At 37.7% G+C, this 24,561-nt stretch overlaps 1 protein-coding gene across 1 annotated transcript in view; it reads left to right on the forward strand.

The window, feature by feature from the left end:
- Positions 1–24,561, forward strand: part of MRPS27 (mitochondrial ribosomal protein S27) — a 1,100,726-nt gene that overhangs the window by 499,726 nt on the left and 576,439 nt on the right. The window lies entirely within an intron of this gene.

Below are 24,561 nucleotides of genomic sequence, written 5' to 3' on the forward strand. Positions count from 1 at the left end.
AATTGCAACAACGGTAATGAGATAAATATCAGTTCCCTTCCCTCAGATGATTCTTATATGTAACATTTACTGTATAAAAATACTTAAAATTTGCATAGCTAGCTGATTCTTATTTTCTAAGGTGATGATTCCGGTGATAATATTCCTCACATGATCAATGTGAGTAGAAATACCAGCAGTTCCGACTATCTTACTGGAAGTGCTGTATATATTTTGAAAATACGTAACAGTTGTTGCCTTCCTGTCATAGTTTAGGTAAAATTGCAGTATATAATACTAGAAAATGTCTGTAAATTTTTACTAAGATAATTTATTTGTTCATCTAAACATGTTAACAGTTTTCATTTGAACTACAGTCATTTTGCAGGAACAACTAGTTTATTTAACTTAAAATTTGAGACTAAAAGTACCATTTTTTAATTATTGGGAAATTGAACTTAGCAAGGAAAATATTATAGATAACTAAAATACTCATGATTTCAACATGTTCTAATGTTAATTTGATAGTAATTGAATACAGTAGTGTATATCAAAAAGAGCCCCCCCCCAAATAGGAGTGGATTACTAAGAACAAAAATGTAATATAAACTTTCCTAAATGGTAGTTTATCTGCAGGAAAATATACCCAGAAAAAGTGTATTTATCCAAATAACAAATGGCTTATTTCTGCATTTGAAAAGTTACATCGTGGACTAGGATCTGTACAAATCAGAGGATGTGTAGTATTTGCATTATTCTTTGCTAAAGGAAAAAACACAAATATTTCTAAAATCTAAAGGATTAGCAAATAATGACAGATGTAAATACTGCTGACTAAGCAATTAGTAGGAGTTCCTCTGATTAATAGTTTAGAAATAATTGAAATGAAGAAAAAGCAACATTATTTAGCCTAAGAGGATTTATTGGCCACAATCGTTTGAAAGAAAAAAATGTTGATCATCAGATGTTGTAAAATTGAGATTAAGCAAATTAAATATGTATTCTTTTGTAAAAATCAAAGTGAATGAAAATATTAATATAAAATAGTTCTATGTTAAATACAGATTCTTACACATGTAGCCTTTTTGTCTCTTCTAGGTCAAATTAAAAATACATGTTTTAAAGAGTAAATCTTATCATTAACAAGGATTTATTAACATGGCTTATTTTATTTTTCTTTGCACCTTTGCACATATAATAGCAGCTATCCAGTAGTATTTTCTCTTTATACCTAAATATGCTCATGTGGTAAAACTTTGAAGAATTATTGATAATTTTTAAATGACAAAAATGAAGTTAAAAATTATAAACTTTGTTTTTACCTTTAAAACATAGATACCTTATATTTTAAATTTCTGTATTAATTTTATTTTCTCAGGTGAAAAATTTACCAAGATAAAAATAAAAACATGTTAGAAGTTACAAAATAGCATCTGAGGAAGAAAACATGCCTATAAGCTTTCACCTACGAATGACAAGATGCTTATTTTGTCAGGTGTAGCATTGTCAAAACAAGTGTGGAGCTTGCAGGCAGAGGACCTATATGCAGACGCTGGCTTTACCACTTATGAATGCTTTTGGTTCAGTCTTTCTGAGCTTCACTTTCTTTTGTCTGAAACGAGATTAAGTAAGATAAGTTACATAAAGAACTCATGAGCAGAGTGCAGGGCAGGTTGTTAGAGGGCAGTGAATGAAAGTATTACTAGACATTAATATAAATCAAAGATGTTTGAGAAGGAGGAATGATTATTGAAAAAGTAGGTCTGGAAGTTCAAAAATTGTTAAATAAATATCTTTAATAGGCAATTGTTGGTGAGTATATAGAAACCTGGTAAGATAAGTAATCTTTTAAATGCAGCCAAGCTTCTAAAATAGAACAAGCCTGGGCGCAGTGGCTCATGCCTGTAATCCCAACACTTTGGGAGGCCGAGGTGGGCAGATTACCTGAGGTCAGGAGTTTGAGACCAGCCTGGCCAACACGGTGAAACCTCGTCTCTACTAAAAATACAAAAATTAGCTGTGTGTGGTGGTGAGCTTCTGTAATCCTAGCTACTCAGGAGGCTTAGGCAGGAGAATCGCTTGAATCCGGGAGGCAGAGGTTGCAGTAAGCCAAGATCACACCATTCATTTGCACTCCAGCCTGGGTGACAGAGCAAGGCTTTGTCTCAAAAATAAATGAAAAAATAAAAATAAATAAATAAAAAAAATAGAATAGAATCTTCTAAAATATTGTTTCCATTTATACTTCTGGAAAGACAATTATTTCACATTATGTAGTTTAAAGAATTGCCTTACACTGAAACATCTTCAGGTTGACATTATGAAAAAAAGTTTCAGTAATTATTTAGAAGAATTTAATTCAAATATTGAAGAGGACAACTGTAGTCAATATTCAGAAATGTATAAATAATCTACAGGCATTTCTCATTTAAAGTAAGCCCAATATATAAAGTTTGAATTCTTAAAAATGATAAATTAGGGAGTTATGAGTTGGGAAAAATCAACTTCAAAGCTCCTTTAAGTATTAACATGTCCTAGTGATTATAATACGATTCTGCTTATAAAAAGGTCTACTTAGACTTCCAGTTTTGGGAAGATGGAGTACATATACTTGTCCCTATTCCTCCCACTAAGTATAATGAAAAATTCTGAACATTACATATGAAGCAAACATAAAAGTCTCCAAATGGTGGAAAAAAGACAGATCAACTAGAGACCTTGGGACCCAAGAAACAACATGATGGTTAATTCCCTATGTTTACTTTTGCTTTAGATACACCAGACTTGAAACTTTAGATATCAGCAACCTGGAAACACCAATGGCACAGACAAAAAAAGCCCCATCAAAACACTGCTCCAGCTGAAGGGCCAGAAAAGGAGTATAGCAGACAGAGAACTTTTTGACAATAAATGCATACTCTAGGCAACTACAGACAGAATTGTGACCCCATCCTACTCATGTCAGCAAAGTCCTAGTGGAGAGCATAGACCCCTACCCTCACCAGACTATTAGGTAGTTTAAAGAATTGCCTTACACTGAAACATCTTCAGGTTGGCATTATGGAAAAATATTAAGTAATTATTTAGAGGTGTCCTAACCCCTTCTTCCCAGGGTGGTGTCGGAGAAGGTCAAATAAAGAACCAGTACTTTCATCATCATACGTCAGTAATAAGGAGTCTCCCATCCTGGGTGTCAGTGAAGGCCAAATGAGGAACTTGGATATCTCCTCCAACTTGGCCTGCTCCCCACACCCACTTCCCCTGCCAGTACCATGTTAGAAAAAGCCAGCTAAAAGAGATTTTAATGAGATTCAAAACCTCATAAATATCCCATATGTCCAGGTTTTATGAAAATCACTCATGATATATATCAAGAACTAGGAAGATCTCAAACGATATGAAAAAAGACCATTAATAAATGACAAAACCAAGAAGACAAATATGTTAGAATTATCTGACAAAGATGTAAAAAAATCATCTAACAAAGATGTTAAAAAATAAAAATGCTTCAGTGAGCAACTACAAAAACACTTGACACAAATGAAAAAATAGGAAGTCTCATTAGATAAGTAGAAGACATAAAGAAAAACCAAATGGAAATTTTAGAACTGAAAAATACAATAATCAAAATTAAAAACTAAATGAGTTGAATAACAGAACGAAGGAGACAAAGGAATAAATCAAGGAACTTGAAGATAGAAGAACAGAAATTATCCGCTCTAACAAAAGAGAGAAAATAGACTAAAAAGAGCAGATTCTCATGGAACTAAGTGACTACAACAAAAGATGTAACATTCATGAAATCAGAGTCCTAGAGGGAGAAAAGAAAGAGGGTAAGGCTAAAAATACTCAAATAAATAATGTCTGAAAACTTCTGAAATTTGGTGAAAGACATAAACCTACAGATTCAAGAAGCTGAGTGAGTTTTTAACAAAGGAGCCAAAACAGTTAAATGGGAAGAAGGTAATTATTTTTTAACAAATAGTGCTGAAACAACAGGGTATTCACATGCAAAAGAATAAAGTTGGACGTCTGCTTCACACCATATATAAAAATTAACTCAGAGGAAAAATGGATCATAGAACAAAATCTAAGTGCTAAAACTATAAAATTATCAGAAGTAAACATGGAAGTAAAGTTTTGTGACCTGGAGTTAGGAAAAGACTTACATATGACACCAAAAACACAAGCAACAAAAGAAAAAGTAAGTAAGTTGGATTTCATCAAAATTTTAAACTTTCATGCTTCAAGTGGCACCACCAAGAAAGAAAATGAAAAGACAACACACGGAATGGGAGAAAATATTTGCAAATCACATATACAATAAGAGATTTATATTTAGTATAGATAAAAACTCTTATACCTCAATAATAAAAAACAACCTAATTAAAAATGGAGAAAGGATCTGTATAGACATTTCTTCAAATAAGATATACAAATGACGAATATGCTTATGAGAAGAAGCTCAACATCATTAGCTACTAGGGAAATGCAAATCAAAACAAGGAGACACCACTTCACACTCATTAGAATATCTATAACATGAAGTACAGGTAACACGTATTGGGGAGGATATGGAGAAATTGGAACCCCCATACACTGCTGGTGGGAATGTAAAATGCTACAGCTGCTCTGGAAAACAGTGTGGCAGTTCCTCAAACAATTAAATATAGAGTTACTCTATGACTCAGGAATTCTACTCCAAATAAAAGAAAACATATGTCTACACAAAAAGTGGTACAAAAAGCAGGATTATTTGTAATTATTTGTAATAGCCAAAAAGTGGTACAACTCGAATGTTCATCAATTGATTAATGAATAAACAAAATATAGTGTGTGTGTGTGTGTGTGTGTATATATATATACAATGGACTATTAATTGGTACTAAAAAGGAATAAAGTGCTAATACATGCCAGAGTATGACTCAACCTTGAAAGCATTATGCTTTAAGTAAAAGAAGCCAGTTACAAAAGCCACATGTTACATGATTATGTGAAAGTCTAAAATAAGCAAATTTATAGAGACAAAGTATGTCAGTGGTTTCCAAGGGTCAGGAGGGGAAATAGTGATTACTAATAGGTATAGGGTTTCTTTTCTAGGTGATTAAAGTGTTCTAAAATTAGATAGTGGAGGTTACACAATGTTGGGAATCTAAAAACCACTGAATTATAAACTTTAAAAGGGTGAGTTTTATGGTTAAAAATTATATGTCAATAAAGCTGTTACTAAAAAAAAGACAAATGAAACCTAATAGGATAAACTCAAAGATATTTCATGCCAAGATGTATCATTCAACTTTTGAAAACTAAGAGCATAGAAAAAAATTGTTAAAAGCAGAGTGCAAGAAATGACACCTTACTTGTAAGGGAAAAGCAATTTGAATGACAGTGGATCTCACATCAGAAACCATGGACTCCATAAGGAAGTGACACAACATCTTTCAAGTGCTGAGAGGAAAAAACTGTCAACCCAAATCTAATATCCAGCAAAAAAAAATCCTTTAGGAATGGAGGGGGAAATAATGATGTCCTCAGATGAAGGGAAACTAAGAGATTTTGTCACTAGCAGTTTTTTTCTAAAAGCATGACTATAGAAATTTCTTTAAACAAAAAGGAAATTATGAAAGAAAGAATATTGGAACATTAAGTGCAAAGAAAAAACACATTAAGTAAAAATATGAGTCAATATAATAGGCTTCCCTTCTCTTGAGGGATTAAAGCAGAAATTTTAACATCTGATTTGGTAGAGAGAATACTTAGGACAATCATATTATAAAAGAAAAAAGATAAGGAACTATAAAGGGAAATAAGGTTTGTACACTTCACTTGAACTGGCAAAATTACACCACAAGTACACGAGGATAGGTCTGATATCGATATTGACTTAGTCCACTTATGCTGTTATATCACAATACCTGAGACAGTAATTTAGAATAAACTGAAATTTATTTTCTCACAGTTCTGGAAACTGGGAAGTCCTAGATCAAGGCATCGGCATCTGTTGTCTGCTGAAGACCCTCTTGTTGCATGAAGCCTCTTTTATAAGGGCCTTAATAACATTAATGAGGAAGAACTTTCATGACTTAATTACCTCTTAAAAACTTTACTACCTAATACCATCACATTTGCAATGCCTGAATTTTGGAAGGGACACATTTAAACCATAGCAAATATATGAAAAATTTTAAGTTATAAAAATATGTATAATTTTAATACCTAAAGCAACTAGTAAAAAAGAAATAGATACACTCAAAAACAAAAATTAATATGGAATTCTAAAATGTAACCCACAGGAAATAACCCACAAGACGATAAGGAAAAGAAAACAGAGAAATGAAAAACAGAGATAATAGACAGAAAACAAAATATAAAATAACTGATTTAAGCTCTAACATATCTGTAATTACATTCAACATATTGGAAAAAAGGATTGTTGGAGGTGGGTGGCAAGATGGCCGAATAGGAAGAGCTCAGGTCTGCAGCTCCCAGCGAGATCAACGCAGAAGGTGGGTGATTTCTGCATTTTCAACTGAGGTATCTGGCTCATCTCATTGGGACTGGTTAGATAGTGGGTGCAGCCCACGGAGGACGAGTTGAAACAGGATGGGGCGTTGCCTCACCCAGAAAGTGCAAGGGGTCGGGCAACTCCCTCCCCTAGTCAAGGGAAGCCGTGAGGAATGGTACATTCTGGCCCAGATACTATGCTTTTCCCACAGTCTTTGCAACCCGCAGACCGGGAGATTCCCTTAGCTCCCTACACCACCAGGGCCCTGGGTTTCACGCACAAATCTGCGTGGCCATTTGGGCAGACACTGAACTAGCTGCAGGAGTTCTTTTTTCATACCCCAGTGACGCCTGGAATACCAGTGAGACTAAAGTGTGCACTCCCCTGGAAAGGGGGCCGAAGCCAGGGAGTCAAGTGGTCTAGCTCAGTGGATCCCACCCCCACAGAACCCAGCAAGCTAATACTCACTGGCTTGAAATTTTGCTGCCAGCACAGCAGTCTGAAGTAGACCTGGGATGCTTAAGCTTGGTAGGGAGGGGTGTCTGCCATTACTGAGGCTTCAGTACATGGTTTTCCCCTCACAGTGTAAACAAAGCCTCCGGGAGGTTCGAACTCGGCGGAGCCCACCGCAGCTTGGCAAAGCCGCGGTAGCCAGACTGCCTCTCTAGATTTCTCCTCTCTGAGCAGGGCATCTCTGAAAGAAAGGCAGCAGCCCCAGTCAGGGGCTTATAGATAAAATTCCCATCTCCCTGGGATGGAGAACCTGGGGGAAGGAGCGGCTATGGGTGCAGCCTTAGCAGACTTAAACCTTCCTGCCTGTGGGCTCTGAAGAGAGCAGCGAATCTTTCAGCACAGTGCTCGAGCTCTGCTAAGGGACAGACTGCCTCCTCAAGTGGGTTCCTGACCCTCGTGCCTCCTGACTGGGAGACACCTCCCAGCAGGTGTCAACAGACACCTTTGCAGGAGAGCTCCAGCTGGCATCTGGCAGGTTCCCCTCTGGGATGAAGTTTCCAGAGGAAGGAAAAGGCAGCAATCTTTGCTGTTCTGCAGTCTCTGCTGGTGATACCCAGGCACACAGAATCTGGAGTGGACTTCCAGCAAACTCCAGCAAACCTGCAGCAGAGGGGCCTGACTGTAACAAACAGAAAGAAATAGCATCAACATCAACAAAAAGGACATCCACACAAAAACCCCATCCAAAGGTCACCAACATCAAAGACCAAAGGTATATAAATCCACAAAGGTGAGGAAAAACCAGCGCAAAAAGGCTGAAAATTCCAAAAATCAGAATGCCTCTTCTCTTCCAAAGGATCACAACTCCTAGCCAGCAAGGGAACAAAACTGGACACAGAATGAATTTGACAAATTGGACAGAATAGGCTTCAGAGGGTGAGTAATAACAAACTCCTCCAAACTAAAGGAGCATGTTCTAAACCAACACAAGGAAGCTGAGAACCTTGAAAAAAGGTTTGTTAACTAGAATAACCAGTTCAGAGAAGAATATAAATGACCTGATAGAGCTGAGAAACGCAGCATGAGAACTGCGTGAAGCATGCACAAGTATCAATAGCCGAATCAATCAAGCAGAAGAAAGGCTATCAGAGATTAAATATCAACTTAATGAAATAGAGTGTGAAGACAAGATTAGAGAAAAAAGAATGAAAAGGAACGAACAAAGCCTCCAAGAAATGTGGGACTAGGTGAAAAGACCAAACCTACATTTGATTGGTGTACCTAAAAGTGATGGGGAGAATGGAACGAAGTTGGAAAACACTCTTCAGGATATTATCCAGGAGAACTTCCCCAGCCTATCAAGACAAGGCAACATTCAAATTCAGGAAATACAAAGAACACCATGAAGATACTCCTCGAGAAGAGCAACCCCAAGACACATAATTGTCAGATTCACCACGGTTGAAATGAAGGTAAAAATGTTAAGGGCAGCCAGAGAGGAAGGTCAGGTTACCCACAAAGGGAAGCCTATCATGCTAACAGTGGATCTCTCTGAAGAAACACTACAAGCCAGGAGAGAGTGGGGGCTAATATCAACATTCTTAAAGCAAAGAATTTTCAACCCAGAAATTCATATCCAGCCAAACTAAGCTTCATAAGTGAAGGAGAAATAAAACCCTTTACAGACAATCTAATGCTAAGAGATTTTGTCACCACCAGGCCTACCTTACAAGAACTCCTGAAGGAAACACTAAATATGGAAAGGAACAACTGGTACCAGCCACTGCAAAAACATACCAAATTGTAAAGACTATCAACACAATGAAGAAACTGCATCAACTAATAGGCAAAATAACCAGCTAGCATCCTAATGACAGGATCAAATTCACACATAACAATATTAACCTTAAATGTAAATGGGCTAACTGCCACAATTAAAAGACACAGACTGGCAAATTGGATAGTCAAGACCCATTGGTGTGCTGTATTTAGGAGATCCATCTCACGTGCAATGACACACATAGTCTAGGGAACAATGAACAAGAAGAGCTAACTGTCCTAAATATACATGCACCCGATACAGGAGCACCCAGATTCATAAAGCAAGTTGTTAGAGACCTCCAAAGAGACTTAGACTCCCACACAATAATAGTGGGAGACTTTAACACCCAACTGTCAATATTAGACACATCAACGAGACACAAAATTAACAAGGATATTCAGGACTTGAACTCAGCTCTGGACCAAGCAGAGCTAGTAGACATCTATAGAACTCTTCACCCCAAATCAACAGAATATATGTTCTTCTCAGCGCCACATCACACTTATTCTAAAATTGATCACATAATTGGAAGTAAAACACTCCTCAGCAAATGCAAAAGAACAGAAATCATAACAAGCAGTCTCTCAGACCACAGTACAATTAAATTAGAGCTCAGGATTAAGAAACTCACTCAAAACCACACAACTACATGGAAACTGAACAACCTGCTCCTGAATGACTACTGGGTAAATAATGAAATTAAGGCAGAAATAAGTTCTTGGAGACCAATGAGAATAAAAACACAATGTAGCAGAATCTCTGGAACGCAGCTGAAGCAGTGTTTAGAGGGAAATTTAGAGCACTAAATACCCACAGAAGAAAGTGGGAAAGGTCTAAAATCAACACTCTTAACAACACAATTAAAAGAGAAGAGGGGGCAGGCAGATTCAAAAGCTAGCTGAAGACAAGAAATAACTAGGATCAGGGTGGAACTGAGGGAGATAAAACACGAAAAACCCTTCAAAAAGTCAATGAATCCAGGAACTGGTTTTTTGAAAAGATTAACAAAATAGATGGACTGCTAGCTGGATTAATAGGGACCAAAGGAGAGAAGAATCCAATGGACACAATAGAGAATGATGGGATGTCACCACTGATCCCACAGAGATACAAACCACCATCAGGGAATACTATAAACACCTCTGTATAAACTGGAAAGTCTGGAAGAATCGGATAAATTTCTGGATGCATGCACCCTCCCAGAACTAAACTGGGAGGAGATCGAATCCCTGAATAGACCAATGACAAGTTCTGAAATTGAGGTGGTAATTAATGGCCTGCCAACCAAGCAAAGCCCAGGACCAGACAGATTCACAGCCATATTCTACCAGGGGTGCAGAGAGGAGCTGGTACCATTCCTTCTGAAACTGTTCTGAACAATGGAAAAAGAGGGGCTCCTCCGTAGCTCATTTTATGAGCCGGAACCATCCTGTTGCCAAGACCTGGCAGAGACACAACAGAAAAAGGAAATTTTGGGCCAATATCCCTGGTGAACATCGATGCGAAAATCTTCAATAAAATGCTGGTGGGCTGAGTTCAGCAGCACATCAAGAAGCTTATCCACCATGACTGGATCAACTTCATCCCTGGGGTGCAAGGCTGGTTCAACATACGCAGGTCAATGAACGTGGTCTATCACATGGGCAGAGCCAGTGACAAAGGCCACATGATTGTCTTAGTGGATGTGGAGGGGGCCTTTGATAGAGTTTGGCACCCCTTCATGCTGGAAACTCTCAATAAACTAGGTACTGATCGAACGTATCTCCAAATAATGGGAGCTGTTTATGACAAACCCGCAGCCAATGTCATGCTGAATGGGCAGGGGCTGGAAGCATTACCTTTGAAAACCAGCACAAGACAGTGGTGCCCCCTCTCACCACTCCTATTCAATATAGTATTAGAAGTTCTGCCCAGGGCAATCAGGCAGGAGAAAGAAATGGGGGGTGTTCAGACAGGAAGAGAGGAAGTCAAATCGTCTCTGTTTGCAGAAGACATGATTGTGTATTTGGAAAACCCCATTGTCTCAACTCAAGATCTCCTTAGGCTGATGAGCAATTTCGGCAAAGTCTCAGGATACAAAATCAATGTGCAAAAATTACAGGCATTCCTATACACCGATAATAGACAAACAGCAAACCAGTTCATGAGTGAAGTCCCATTCACAATTGCTACAAGCAGAGTAGAATATCTAGGAATACAATTTACAGGGGATGTGAAGGACCTCTTTGAGGAGTGCTGCAAGCCACTGCTCAAGGAGATAGGAGAGGACACAAATGGAGTGTTCCATGCTCATGGATGGGAAGAATCAATATTGTAGAAATGTTCATACTGCTTAAAGTAATTTATAGATTCAATGTTATCCCCATCAAGCTACCATTGACTTTATTCACAATTAGAAAAAAGCTACTTTAAATTTCATATGGAACCAAAAAGGAGCCCATATAGCCAAGATAATCCTAAGCAAAAAGAGCAAAGCTAGAGGCATCATGCTACCTGACTTCAAACTATACTACAAGGCTACAGTAACCAAAACTGCATGGTACTGGTACCAAAATAGATATATAGGCCAATGGAACAGAACAGAGACCTCAGAAATAATGCCACATATCTACAACCATCTGATCTTTGACAAACCTTGTAAAAACAAGCAATGGGGAAAGGATTCCCTATTTAATAAATGGTGTTGGGAAAAATGGCTAGCCATATGCAGAAAACTGAAACTGGACCCCTTCCTTACACCTTATACAAAATTAACTGAAGATGGACTAAAGACTTAAATGTAAGACCAAAAACCATAAAAACCCTAGAAGAAAACCTAGGCAATACCATTTAGGACATAGGCATGGGCAAAGACTTCATGTTTAAAACACCAAAAGCAATGGCAACAAAAGCTAAAATTGACAAATGGGATCTAATTAAACTAAGGAACTTCTGCACAGCAAAAGAAACTATCATCACAGTGAATAGGCAACCTACAGGATGGGAGAAAATTTTTGCAATCTATCCATCTGACAAAGGGTTAACATCCAGAATCTACAAGGAACTTAAACAAATTTACAAGAAAAAAGACAAACAACCCCACCAAAAAGTGGGCGAAGTATATGAACAGACACTTCTCAAAAGAAGACATTTATACAGCCAACAAACATATGAAAAAAAGCTCATCATCACTGGCCATTAGAGAAATGCAAATCAAAACCACAGTGAGATACCATCTCATGACAGTTAGAATACCCATAATTAAAAAATCAGGAAACAACAGATGCTGGAGAGGATGTGGAGAAATAGGAACAGTTTTACACTGTTGGTGGGAGTGTAAATTAGTTCAACCATTATGGAAGACAATGTGACAATTCCTCAAGGATGTAGAACAAGAAATACCATTTGACCCAGCAATCCCATTACTGGGTATATATCCAAAGGATTATAAATCATTCTACTGTAAAGACACATGCACACGTATGTTTATGGCAGCACTATTCACAAAAGCAAAGACTTGGAGCAGACTCAAATGCCCATCAATGATAGACTGGATAAAGAAAATATGGCACATATACACCATGTAATACTATGCAGCCATAAAAAGGATGAGTTCATGTCCTTTGCAGGGACATGGATGAAGCTGGAAACCATCATTCTCAGCAAACTAACACAGGAACAGAAAACCAAACACTGCATGTTCTCACTCATAAGTGGGAGTGGAACAATGAGAACACACGGACACAGGGAGGGGAACATCACTGCCTGTCTGAGGGTGGGGGACTCGGGGAGGGATAGCATCAGGAGAAATACCTAATATAGATGATGGGTTGATGGGTGCAGCAAACCACCATGGCACGTGTGTACCTATGTAATAAATCTGTACATTCTGCAATGTATCCCAGAACGTAAAGTATAATAAAAACAAACAAGCAAACAAAAAAACATAAATGATCTACAACATTGTATTTTGACTGGCAGAATGGATTAGAAAATATGAACCACGTATATGCTTTCTATAAGAAACTCACTTCAAGTATAACAACATAGGCAAGTGGAAAGTAAAAGAATGAAAAAAAGATATGTGATGTAATAATTAACCAAAAGAAAGTAGGAGTGGCTATGTTGATATCACATACAGCATATTGCAGAGCAAAGAAAAGTACTAGAGTCAAGGAGAGATATTATATAATAATATAGGGTCAACCTACCAAAAAGACAGCAATTGTAAATGTGTCTGCACCAAATAACAGCTTCAAACTAGTGAAACAGGAAAAGTCCTGTGGTTCCCCTCTCAGGGCATGTGATGTGGGTGTGGCTCGCTTCCTCAGTTCCCTGCTGGTCAAATCTCTAGGGAGCATACAGATGGGCAAGCTATCGGCCTACAACCCCATGGTAGTGTCTAGGGGTGAATGTTTCCAGCTGAACCCCCAGTGGGCATGTGTTACAGTGTGCTCTTTTAGTTTAGCCGTCCATAGGTGGCATCGGTTAGCTCAATTAGGCCCCTGCCTTATCGCAAAGACAGAGGGCTTTCTGTATCCTAGGGTTCTTGCCTCGGTGTACCAAAATAATCAGATCACACATGGGCTTGGAGAATGTGTGCAAGGTTTTATTGAGTGGGAAGCTTTCAGCAGATGGGGGAGCCAGAAGGGAGACAGTTTTCTCTTGAAGTCGGAGTGCTCGGCGGCCCAGGGTCTCCATCGACTGCCATGGCCAAACTCTGCCTCGTTCTGCTGGTCGATGCTATGCCAGCACCTGTCACGTGCTCTTCTTCCAGCATGATCCCCTCGCCATCCTCTTGCCATCCAGCTGCTTGTGTGCCTCCCTGCTCGAGTCTCGAGAGTTTTTATAGGCACAAGATGGGGGTGTGGTGGACCAGGGTGGTCTTGGGCAATGTAACATTTGGGTGCGGAGTCAGGAGTGCCTGTCCTCACCTAGGTCCATGGGCACAGGGCCAGCAGTTAAGCCCTTGCCAGGGACCTGCCCTTCCCTTCCCAGCACTTCCCTGCCCCTTTCTGTATTGCTAGGTGAACTGATAGTACTAATACGAGAAATAGGCAAATCCACAATTATAGTTAGAGACTTCAGCACCTCTTAGTAGTTTATAGAACAACTAGATGAAAAATCAGCAACTCAACAATACCATCAACCGAAAGGCTTTAATCAACATTTATAAAATACTCTATCCAACAACAGCAGACTTAACATTCTTTTCAAGTGTTAATGGAACAAATGTCAAGATAGACCATATCCTTTTACAAAACAAAGCTCAATAAATTTCAAAGAATTGAAATTATATAGTGTGTTCTTTTACCATAAGAAAATCAAACTAGAAATCAATAACAGCAAAATGTTCTCCAAACATTTGTAAACTAAACAACACACTTCCAAATAATCTATGGGCCAAATAAGTCTGAAGGGAAATTTAAAAATATATTGAACTGAATCAAAATGAAAATATAACATATAAAATTTTATGACACAGCTAAAACAGGGCTATAAGGGAAATTTATAGCATATGTTAGGTTAAACTTAAGTGCATTTATTAGAAATGATGAAAAATCTCAAACCAATAATCTAAGACAATAAATGTAATATCTCTTTACTGTCTCCTTTTTATAATTGTCTTAAATATTTCCTCTAAATACATTTAGAATCACATCAGATAATGTAAGTTTTCAGCAATTAAACGTAATTTAGAAAACTCAAGGGCCAGGCTTGGTGGCTCATGCCTGTAATCCCAGCATTTTGGAAGGCTGAGACAGGCGGATCACGAGGTCAGGAGTTCAAGACCAGCCTAGCCAACATGGCGAAACCCTGTCTCTACTAAAAATACAAAAATTAGCCAAGCATGGTGGTGGGCTGTAATTCCAGCTACTCAGGAGAGGAGGCTGAGGCAGGAGAATTACTTGAACCCGGGAGGTAGAGGTTGCAGTGAGACAAGATGGTGCCATTGCACTCCAGCCTGGGTGACAAGAGCAAGACTCCTCCATCTCAAAAAAAAAAAAAAAAAAAAAAAAAAGGAAAAGAAAAGAAAACTCAAGAGAAGGGAAGCCTGTTGTATTTAACCATATTTTTGAGTAAAGCATTTTTTCTTGGTTATCAATGTTCCTAAATTCCTCCTTTTATAATGTAATTTCTGTTTAGTTTTTTTTTAGCCATTCTTTTAAAAGAAGTCTGCTAGTGACAAAATCTTAGTTTCCCTTCATCTGAGAATGCCATGATTTCCCCTTCCCACCTCAAGAACCTAGAAAAAGAAAGAAAAACCAACAGCAAGTGAAGAAACAGAAATAATAAAGGTAGAAACAGAAATTAATGAAGTTAAAAACAGAGAGAAAAATCAATGAAACAAAAAGCTTCTTTGGAAAAAAATTAAAATCAATAAATGTCCATCTCTTTTTCTTATGAAAAAGAAAGAAGAGAGAAGACATGAATTACCAAACTCAAGGATGAAATAGAGGATATCACACAAACCCTCTAGATATCAAAAAGATGATATGGGAATAGTAAGAGCAATTCTGCACACAAAAATCTGACAACTTAGATGAAATGGATCAATTCCTTAAAAAGTACAAATGACTATAATTTGCCCAACATGAAATAGATAATTTTAATTACATAACTATTATATAAATGTAACTATTAAGATAATTGAATTTATAATTTTAAAACTTCCTGAAAATAAATATCAAGGCCTGGGTGGTTTCACTGGAGAATTCTACCAAACATTTAAAGAATTAACATCAATTACGTAACTTTTCCAGAAAAATAAGAGAGGAGGGAGCATTTCCCAATTCATTTTATGTGGCTACTTTCACCCTGCTATCAAAACCATACAAAGACAACATAAAAAGGAAATCTCCACGTCAATTTATAATGAACATGAACTCAAAAATTCTTAACAAAATGCTAGCAAATAGAATTCAGCAATATATAAAAAGAATTACATACCATGAAAAAGTGATTTTTTTTTTTCATGGATGCAAGTCGAATCCAATATTCAAAAATCAGTCAACATCATTAGCCATTAAAGAAATGCAAATTAAACCACAATAAGACATCACTACACATCTATCTGAATGTCTGGAATTTAAAAAATAAGTGACAGCACAAAATCTGGCAAGAATTCAGAGAAACTGAATCACTTATACATTGCTGTTGGGAAAAAAATGAAACATGTGATTACCCTTTGATGTAGCCATTGTTAGAAGAGTTATCAAAGAAATGAAAACTTAATTTTACAGAAAACCTGTACATGAGTGTTTATAGCAGTTTTATTTATAATATCTAAAAACTGGAAACAACCCAGATATTTTTCAATGAATGAATAGTTAAAGGAAGTATGGTACATCCATAACCAAGAAATACTACTCAGAAATAGAAAACAGAAAAACAATTGATACAACAACCCAGATAAATCCCTAAAGAATTTTAAGGGAAAAAGAGCCAATCCATGGTTCCCCTAGCAAAGGCCATTCCCTCTGCATTATGTCCCTCTAGCCTTCTCTCTCCTGACACCTTCAACCTCAAGTGACACATATTACCAATTTACTATTTAATCTCCTTCCTTTTGCATCTTCACAATACAACTCTGATGTCCTTTTTTCTTCTTTAAGAAGTAGTGAGCACAAGGGTTAAAGGCAAAGCATTAATGCCCAGTGTATCTAGGTTTAAATCTTGGCTTTGCCATCATGGAGACGTCAATTGGCCTTTGGAAGCCTTGGTTTCCTCATCTGTCTGATAAGAATAATAATAGTACCTATCTTCTAAGGCTGTTGAGAGGATTAAATGAGCCTATGCGTATAATGAGCTTGTCACAGTGCCTAGCTCAAAGTAAGCACTCAACTAAATACCAACTGTGATTATTTTTATTGCTTGGGATGATTAATAATTTGTTCTAGGAGAATTGAAAATAATGCCAATTCTACTATCATTATTAACAGTATAGCCAAAATTGAGGAATGCAAACTTTTTTCTTTAGAAATGTCTCAGTATTGATAAATGTTTTGAGTGTCTGTGTTACAGTTTAGTAAAAATAAAGATGAGTTGGGCATATTGATTAATCCCAACAAAGCAAAACTAGTGGCAAATAATGGCAAATCTTAATGAGAATGCTATCTAAAGGTATCTCAAATGTAGATCTTTTGTTGAAAGGCATGGGGGTAAAAGACTGAGTTAGTCTTCTCTTATCTCTTTATGATATTAATCAGGGTTAAAAATCAATTTTCTTCTATTGCCTGCATTCTTCACCCACCCCCCAAGTTCTTTTTCTTCTGTTCGTTTTTGTCTATGCCTTTGATTTTGGTGGCTTTTTAAAAATATCTGGTGAGGCTTGGTTCTCCATTCAGAAATATTTAAGAGTAAGGCACCGAAAAGCTGATTGGAAGCTCTGTTGTAATGAGGAACTTGTAGACAGGTGGGCAACTCTTGAGGGATGTGGGACAGTAAGATAGCTTTTGTGTTGAGGGACTTTCTGGGTCTCCATAGAAGGCTCCTCTGATGTCTTGATTGGGAGGAATAAAAAGGATTCCTTGTGTCCTGGCACCTGGAAGGAGTTATAGGGCTATAGGTGGAAGGTTGATTATGACTAATTGGTCCCTTATTTTCTGGCTGGTGCCTCATTCCTGCTCTCTGTGTTCCTGGAGTGCTCAAATCTGGGGCCTCACTTGTTCAAATGCCATAGAAAATAAACCTCCTCTTTTCCTAAGGGTGAGACAAGAGTAGTTAGCTGGCTTCATAAGGTAGGGCTCCAGTGCTCTTTTCAACCTCTTTTCAGTAGGTTCTCCTGCTGTCAGTCTCACCTACATCTCAGCCTTTTCTGTACCTCCAATTCCTGAGCCCTTCTCCAGCTTTATGGAGAGAATCAGCGTACTTCAGTATGGTATTAGGAACTTTGATTTCAGGTTTCTCTGCTCTTCTAAGAGCAGAATTTGGAAAAAATAGAAGAGTTCCAGTTCCAAAATTTAGAAAAAATGAAAGACATGTACTGTCAGTTTCTGGTGCTTTCAGAAGAGAGAAGTGACAAAAATAAATGTAGTAGCTTAAACCAAAATTTTTGATACTACTTAAAAAATCTTTTTAATTTTTTTTTTTGTTTTGAGACAGCGTTTTGCTCTTGTTGCCCAGGCTGGAGTGCAATGGCGCAATCTTGGCTCACTGCAACCTCTGCCTCCCGGGCTCAAGTGATTCTCCTGCCTCAGCCTCCTGAGTAGCTGGTATTACAGGCATGTGCTACCACGCCTGGCTAATTTTGTATTTTTAGTAGAGACGGGGTTTCTCCATGTTGGTCAGGCTGATCTCGAACTCCCGACCTCAGGTGATCCACCCACCTCAGCCTCCCAAAGTGCTGGGATTACAGGCGTGAGCCACTGTGCCCGGTCTAAATTTATTTTATTTTTTAAGAGACAGGATAGGCTGGGAGTCGTGGCTCACGCCTGTAATCCTAGCACTTTGGGAAGCCAAGGTCAGTGGATGGCTTGAGCTCAGGAATGAGACCAGCCTGGGCAACATAGTGAACCCCACCCCTACAGAAAAAAAATACGAAAAATTAGCCCAACATGGTAGTGCGACCGTGGTCCCAGCTACTCAGGAGGCTGAGGTGGAGGATCACCTGAGCCAGGCAGGCGAAGACTGCAGTGAGCCGAGATCATGCCATTGCACTCTAGCCTGGGCAACAGAGCGAGACCTTGTTTCAATGTGTTTTTTTTTTTTTTTGAGAGACAGGTTTTTCTCTGTTGCCCCGACTGGAGTGCAGTGGCACAATCATAGCTCGTTGTAACCTCAAACTTCTGGATTCAAGTGATCTTCCTGGCTAATTAAAAAAAAATCTTGTTTTTATTTTTGTAAAGACTGTGGTGGAAGGGTGCAGAGAGTGTCCAATTTTATTGCCCAGTCTGGTCTAGAGCTCCTGGGCTCAAATGATCCTCTCACTTCCAAAAATGTTGGGATTACAGGTGTGACCCACAGTGCCCAGCCTGATACTACTTTTTAGAGTCATTAAATGATATTCTATACATGGTTTCATTTTTGATTTTGATTGTAAGAAAAAAAGTAGTTCGATGTATGTGACTATATGTAATTTTGAGTTAGCAGGTTAACAACTAGAATTAAATATTTTAAACATTTAGTTTTAATTTCATTAATAATTTAGAAGTCACTTATAATTTTATTATAATTACATGTGGAATAACATGTAATTGGTCCAAATAATCTGCCATATCATTTTTCATGTTTCGTATGTCATGAAAATTCTGCACAAAATTAATTTATACAGAATTTGTAGCTTTCATAATAAGAGACATTCTATCAAGAAAAGTTTATACTTTTAAACCTAGATTGTTATAGCAAAATTTACAGATTAAAAAGTCAAGATTCCTGTGTACATATCTCTTAAATTATCCCTGGAGATAGAAACCAAATAAGGGCAATAGGAAAGTCTGCTTATAATTTTTAATTTCTGTACCAGAAATTCTGGAATCATAATATCCAAGCATCAATGCATTCCACCAAACCATGGAGGCTTTCTGCTACGAAGATGTCTTCCAAACTTTTAAAGTAACGAAAGATTTCCTTATGAAGTTTTCCCTTGTGGCTCTGAAGTCATACCTATGCTGGACTGGCTCCTTTTTCTCTTCCTCTGCATTTTTAGTTCAATTTCAACTGCACTTCTCAGCTATTACTTCTGTTTTGTCCTTAGTATTCACTGTTGTTCTTCCTTTAAGAGTCAATAGATTGGCAGTTTGTCAAAAGACCAATTTGTGATTCCGTATGTTATGCTTTTTCTAGCACTCCTGTCAGGGAAGATTTAAAGAATTCTAAAATGAGAACTGTCTCTTTTCTAGTTGGCCTGAAGTGTAAGTGGTAATTTGGATTTGCTTTGCCCATACTGGTAATGATTGTACAGTTAGATAAATGAATTTTAAAGCATGAAAGCTCTGCCTGCATTTCACAGGGCTTGTGTTGCCCGTGGGGAAAAACATATCTCATGGTCCCTTAGGACTAAACAGAAGGAAGACTTTCTAATCTTGGAATTGGATTTTTTCTGAGGGCATGCGTATTTGCATAAATTACAAAGAAAAATCATTAGGGATTTTATTGTGAAGAATATATAAGCCAGTAAGATATCTACAAAAATCAAAACAAAGGAAAATTTCAACAATAGTTGTGGATAAGCTATTAATTTCTGTCCCTTAACACCTTTCCCACTTCCTCATTAACTCTTTTCTCTATGTTGGTTAGTTATATTTATGCTCAGTTTTTGCTCAAATAATTTGTATTCTTTCCTCAGAAGTATGTTCTGATATATGGAGTGCATAAAATTACTTTGTAATTCTTGTGGGTATACTACTGGAATTTGACTGCTGAGGAAGCAGGAGGCCATCACATTGCTATGTTGAGGATTTACCATGATTCTAGTATATCTTAAGTTGTTTTGATCCAAAAGATTATTTCTCTCAAATTATCACACATCTTTTATTTTTTCTCTCACTTCAAGACCTGAGAAGATGAAATTGAGGCCCATCTTACAGGTGCAACAGAAATCTGTACATAGTTTAAGTAGTGTCTAAGTTCCTGTAAATCTTCTTTAACAGACGACTGTATTGCTCTGTGCAACAGAATCTGAAGGAGAAGGGCTCAGAAGTGACAGATTCAAGGTGAAAATATCTCTAAGCCACACAGATCAATTTTTGCTGGAGAAAGTACATGTTATACTAGTTAAGCTAATGGGAAAATTTAATTTTAAAAGGAAGGAGTAAGGTGAGCAGATAACTCAAGGCACTCTTGTAGAAGTCACAGAGATGAACAGGGTTATGGGAGAAGTAATCATACCTGCTGGGAAGATTATCTGAAGATGAGCGATTTCATCTTATTAGAAGTTGCATTATTTTAGATTTATTTTATTTATTTTTATTTTTTATTTTTCAGGGGAGAAGGCAACAAATCAAGACTCTAACCAGCTTAGGCAAAAGGAAGAACTTATATAAAGTATACGGGGACGAGTTGAACAACCTACTCTACAGATAAGAATCCAGCTAGCCTAGGGACCAGCAATATTAGATCCTCTGCTTGCTTCTTTTTTCTGTAGACCAACTTTTCCACGGGAACACAGCTGCCCAGCACACCCAAGGTTTTCACTTTATGGCTTCAAGAATGAGAGACCAACTTGCTTTCTATATTTTTTCCTATCCAAGACCCAAATTCCTGGGGATGGGACTCACTGGCTCTGATTAGGTGAGGTATCCACACCTGGATCACAGATGATTAGCTGTGGCCAGAAGGAAGGGTCCCATTATAGCTGCACTATGATGGGAGGATGAAAAAGAGAGGGAGGAGCAGTTCCTAGAACAAGCAGAGAAGCTAGAGAGACTACCCCAGAGTTTTCCATTGCAGAAGTACTACTCCAAATCATATGATTCATGAGATTTAATTGGAAGAGATGATTTGATGTTTGGGTACAAAAATTCCACTATCCCATCATCATATTTTGATAAGATAGCAGTACCTAAAGGTTTACCAAGGTTTGCTTTAACAATTTAGATATGAGTAGTTTATTATATTACTTTTATACATTTCTCTAATAGGTTATTCATTTTAAATTGCAGCTGGAGGCATCAATAAATCTAATGCAGTGACCTCATGTTACAGAAGAGAACTCTAAGAGGATAAATAACTTGGCCAAGATCACATGGTAAATAGTGAAAACATCTGGGCTGGAATCCAAGTGTTATTTTTTATCTAGTGCTGCTATCTTGATCTCATTATTTGTTTAGAAATACTTTATCTTTTGCCAAAAATATTTAACAATTATGGGTTCTTATTTGTACAATCTTTGAATCAAACTATACATAAATCCCAGGTCTCCCAGTGTCCAGTAGCAGCAAGGCTTAGAGGAGGTCAGAACATTAGCTCAGAAACTGAGGAACATGAATTATATGCAGTACTCTGTGCTGAGTGAAAGGCCACTTCTGCACAGAGATGACTTGCAAAGAAAGCTGCAGGAAAGGCCAGGATTTAGGAAGCAGCTTTGGCTTCTATTAGCTCCAGGATAGTACTGTAATGCTAGATCAGGGTATATCACAATTTAATATTGCAATGATGATCTGACCAATAAAGATTTCAAAGCAAGCATTACCAGTAGGGGCGCCATGCATAGCAGACGGACAATAACATGTAAACCAGTGGCTCCAACCTTTTTGGCACCTGGGACTGATTTTGTGGAGGACAGTTTTTCCAGGGACTGGAGTGGGGGCTGTGTAGGGAGGTGTGGGGGTATTGGGGTTGTGGGAGTGTATGGGTGAAATGGGTAGGAGGGTGGTTTTGGGATGAAACTGTTCCACCTCAGATCATCGGGCACTAGATTCTTACAAAGAGTATGCAACCTAGATCCCTCACATATGCAGTTCACAATAAGATTCATGCTTCTATGAGAATCTAGTGCCGCTGCTGATCTGACAGGAGGCAGAGCTCAGGCAGGAATGTTCGCTTGCCTCCTGCTGTGCAGCCCAGCTCCTAACAGGCCACGAACCAGGGGGTGGGGGACCCCTGATGTAAACAAACAAGCTAATTTAAAATAAAATAATAACTGCCATGAAGAGAGCAAAATGAAGGATGTGATAAAGAGTGAGGGGAGGCTACTCAAGATTGGGGAATTAGGGAAATTCTCTCTCTAAATCAGTGAATGATTCAATGAAAAGGAAACTGTCAAAAATCACAGATCAGTAACTTCAATAATAAAACTATATGTCAATAAAAGCCCAAAACATTTGATAAAATTCAAAGTCCAGTTTTAAAATACCTTGTTAGAATATAGTTTTGCTATTTTATGACGTCGAAACAGGAAAAACTTCAATAATAAAACCATATGCCAATAAAAGCCCAAAACATTTGATAAAATTCAAAGTCCAGTTTTAAAATACCTTGTTAGAATATAGTTTTGCTATTTTATGACATAAAAACAGGAAAAACTAAGAATTTAAAGTTTTATAAAGGGTAGAGCAAATCTAGAAACACTTTCCTTTAAAAAAATGAACAAAGCAGCTGGGCACAGTGGCTCATGCCTGTAATTCCAGCACGTTGTGAGGCAAAGGTGGGAGGATCACTTGAGGCCAGGAGTTTGAGACCAGCCTGAGCAACACAGTGAGAACCTTGTATCTGCAAAAAATTAAAAAACTAGCTGGGCACAGTGATGCATACCTACAGTCCCAGCTACTTGGGAGGCTGATGTGGGAGGATCACTTGAGCCCAGAAGGTCAAGGTTGCTGTGAGCTGTGATCGTGCCTCTGCATTCCAGCTTGGGCAACAGAGCAAGACCCTGTCTCAAAAAAGGAAGAAAAAAAAAAAGGTAAACAAAGCAAAAGTGCCTTTTGTTACCATTATTTTCCAATTTAATGCTGAAAATTCTTTAAATCATAGTAGGTCCTCCAAAAGCAATGAGAATTAAATATTGGGAAAAGAGGAAACAAAGTTGTTATTTGAAGAAATAGAAGATCCAAATTAAGCCATCGCCACGTGCAACAAAACTATTAGCGACATTAAAAACATTCAGTGAAATGGGCTAATACAAGATAAATCCGCAAACACCTATATCTTTCCTAAATGTCAGGAATAGCCAACTAGAAAAGTTAAATGAAAGAAGATCTTATTCACAATGTCAGCAAATTATAAAATATATGGAAATTAATGTGGAATCTTGAAAGCTTATAAACTGTGAAAGGAAAATAAATCTTAGGGCCCCCAAATTACTAAGCTAAAGTGAAAAGCCAAGCTGGAAACTAGGGCAAACCTGCCTCCCATTTTATTTAGTCACCCCTCTGCTCACTGAGATAAATGCATATGTGATTGCCTCCTTTGGAGAGACTAATCAGAAACTCCAAATAATGCAGACATTTGTCTCTTATCTACCTATGACCTGGAAGCTCCCTCCCTGCTTCAAGTTGTCCTGCCTTTTCTGGATGGAACCAATTTTCATCTTACCTATGTTGATTGATGTCTCATGTCTTCCTTAAATGTATAAAACCAAACTGTACTCTGACCATCTTGGGCACATGTCATCGGGACCTCCTGAGGCTATGTCATGGGCACGTGTCCTCAGCCTTGGCAAAATAAACTTTCTAAGTTAACTGAGACCTGGCTCAGATTTTCAGGGTTCACAAAAGTATAAAAAGTTTAATGAAATAATTTTTAAAAACCCAAATGAAAGCAAAGACGTAGGATGACTGTGAATAGTAAAGAAAATATTTCCCAAATTAATGTATAGATTTACCATATTCCTATTAAAAACCAAAGAATACTTTATAGAATTCAATAAAATGATTCCAAAACTGCTTTCCAAAATAAATGGGCAGAATTCTCATATAGTAGTCTAAGAGAGGAAAAAATTATAAGGAAGAACTATTATTGTTAGATACTAGGATTTTAAAGGAAATGAGTGGAAATGATATGGAATGAGTTTAAAAAATGAAGAGGTAATTGAACAGATAGATAGCCTAGTTTACATAGATGTTAAAGATATGATGAACTCAGCTTATGCAAGTAATGAAGTAATTAAGAAAAGAATCATGACTTAAGCACTGGTAAGAAAACCAACAGGTCATGGTAGCTCATACCTGTCATCCCAGCTGTTTGGAAGGCTGAGGCAGGAGGACTGCTTGAGCCCAGAAGCTTAAGGTTTCAGTGAGCCACTGCACTCCAGCCTGGGTGACAGATTGAGACTCTGACTCTTAAAAAAAAAAAAATGCATGGGTTGGAAACTTAATACTCAGTGCAGCAATGTTGGGAGATGAGACCTAATGGGAGACGTTTATTTTCTACCCTCATGAATGGA

Source organism: Macaca thibetana, chromosome 6, assembly GCF_024542745.1.
Source record: "Macaca thibetana thibetana isolate TM-01 chromosome 6, ASM2454274v1, whole genome shotgun sequence".
In the NCBI taxonomy this organism is placed as follows: Eukaryota; Metazoa; Chordata; class Mammalia; order Primates; family Cercopithecidae; genus Macaca; species Macaca thibetana.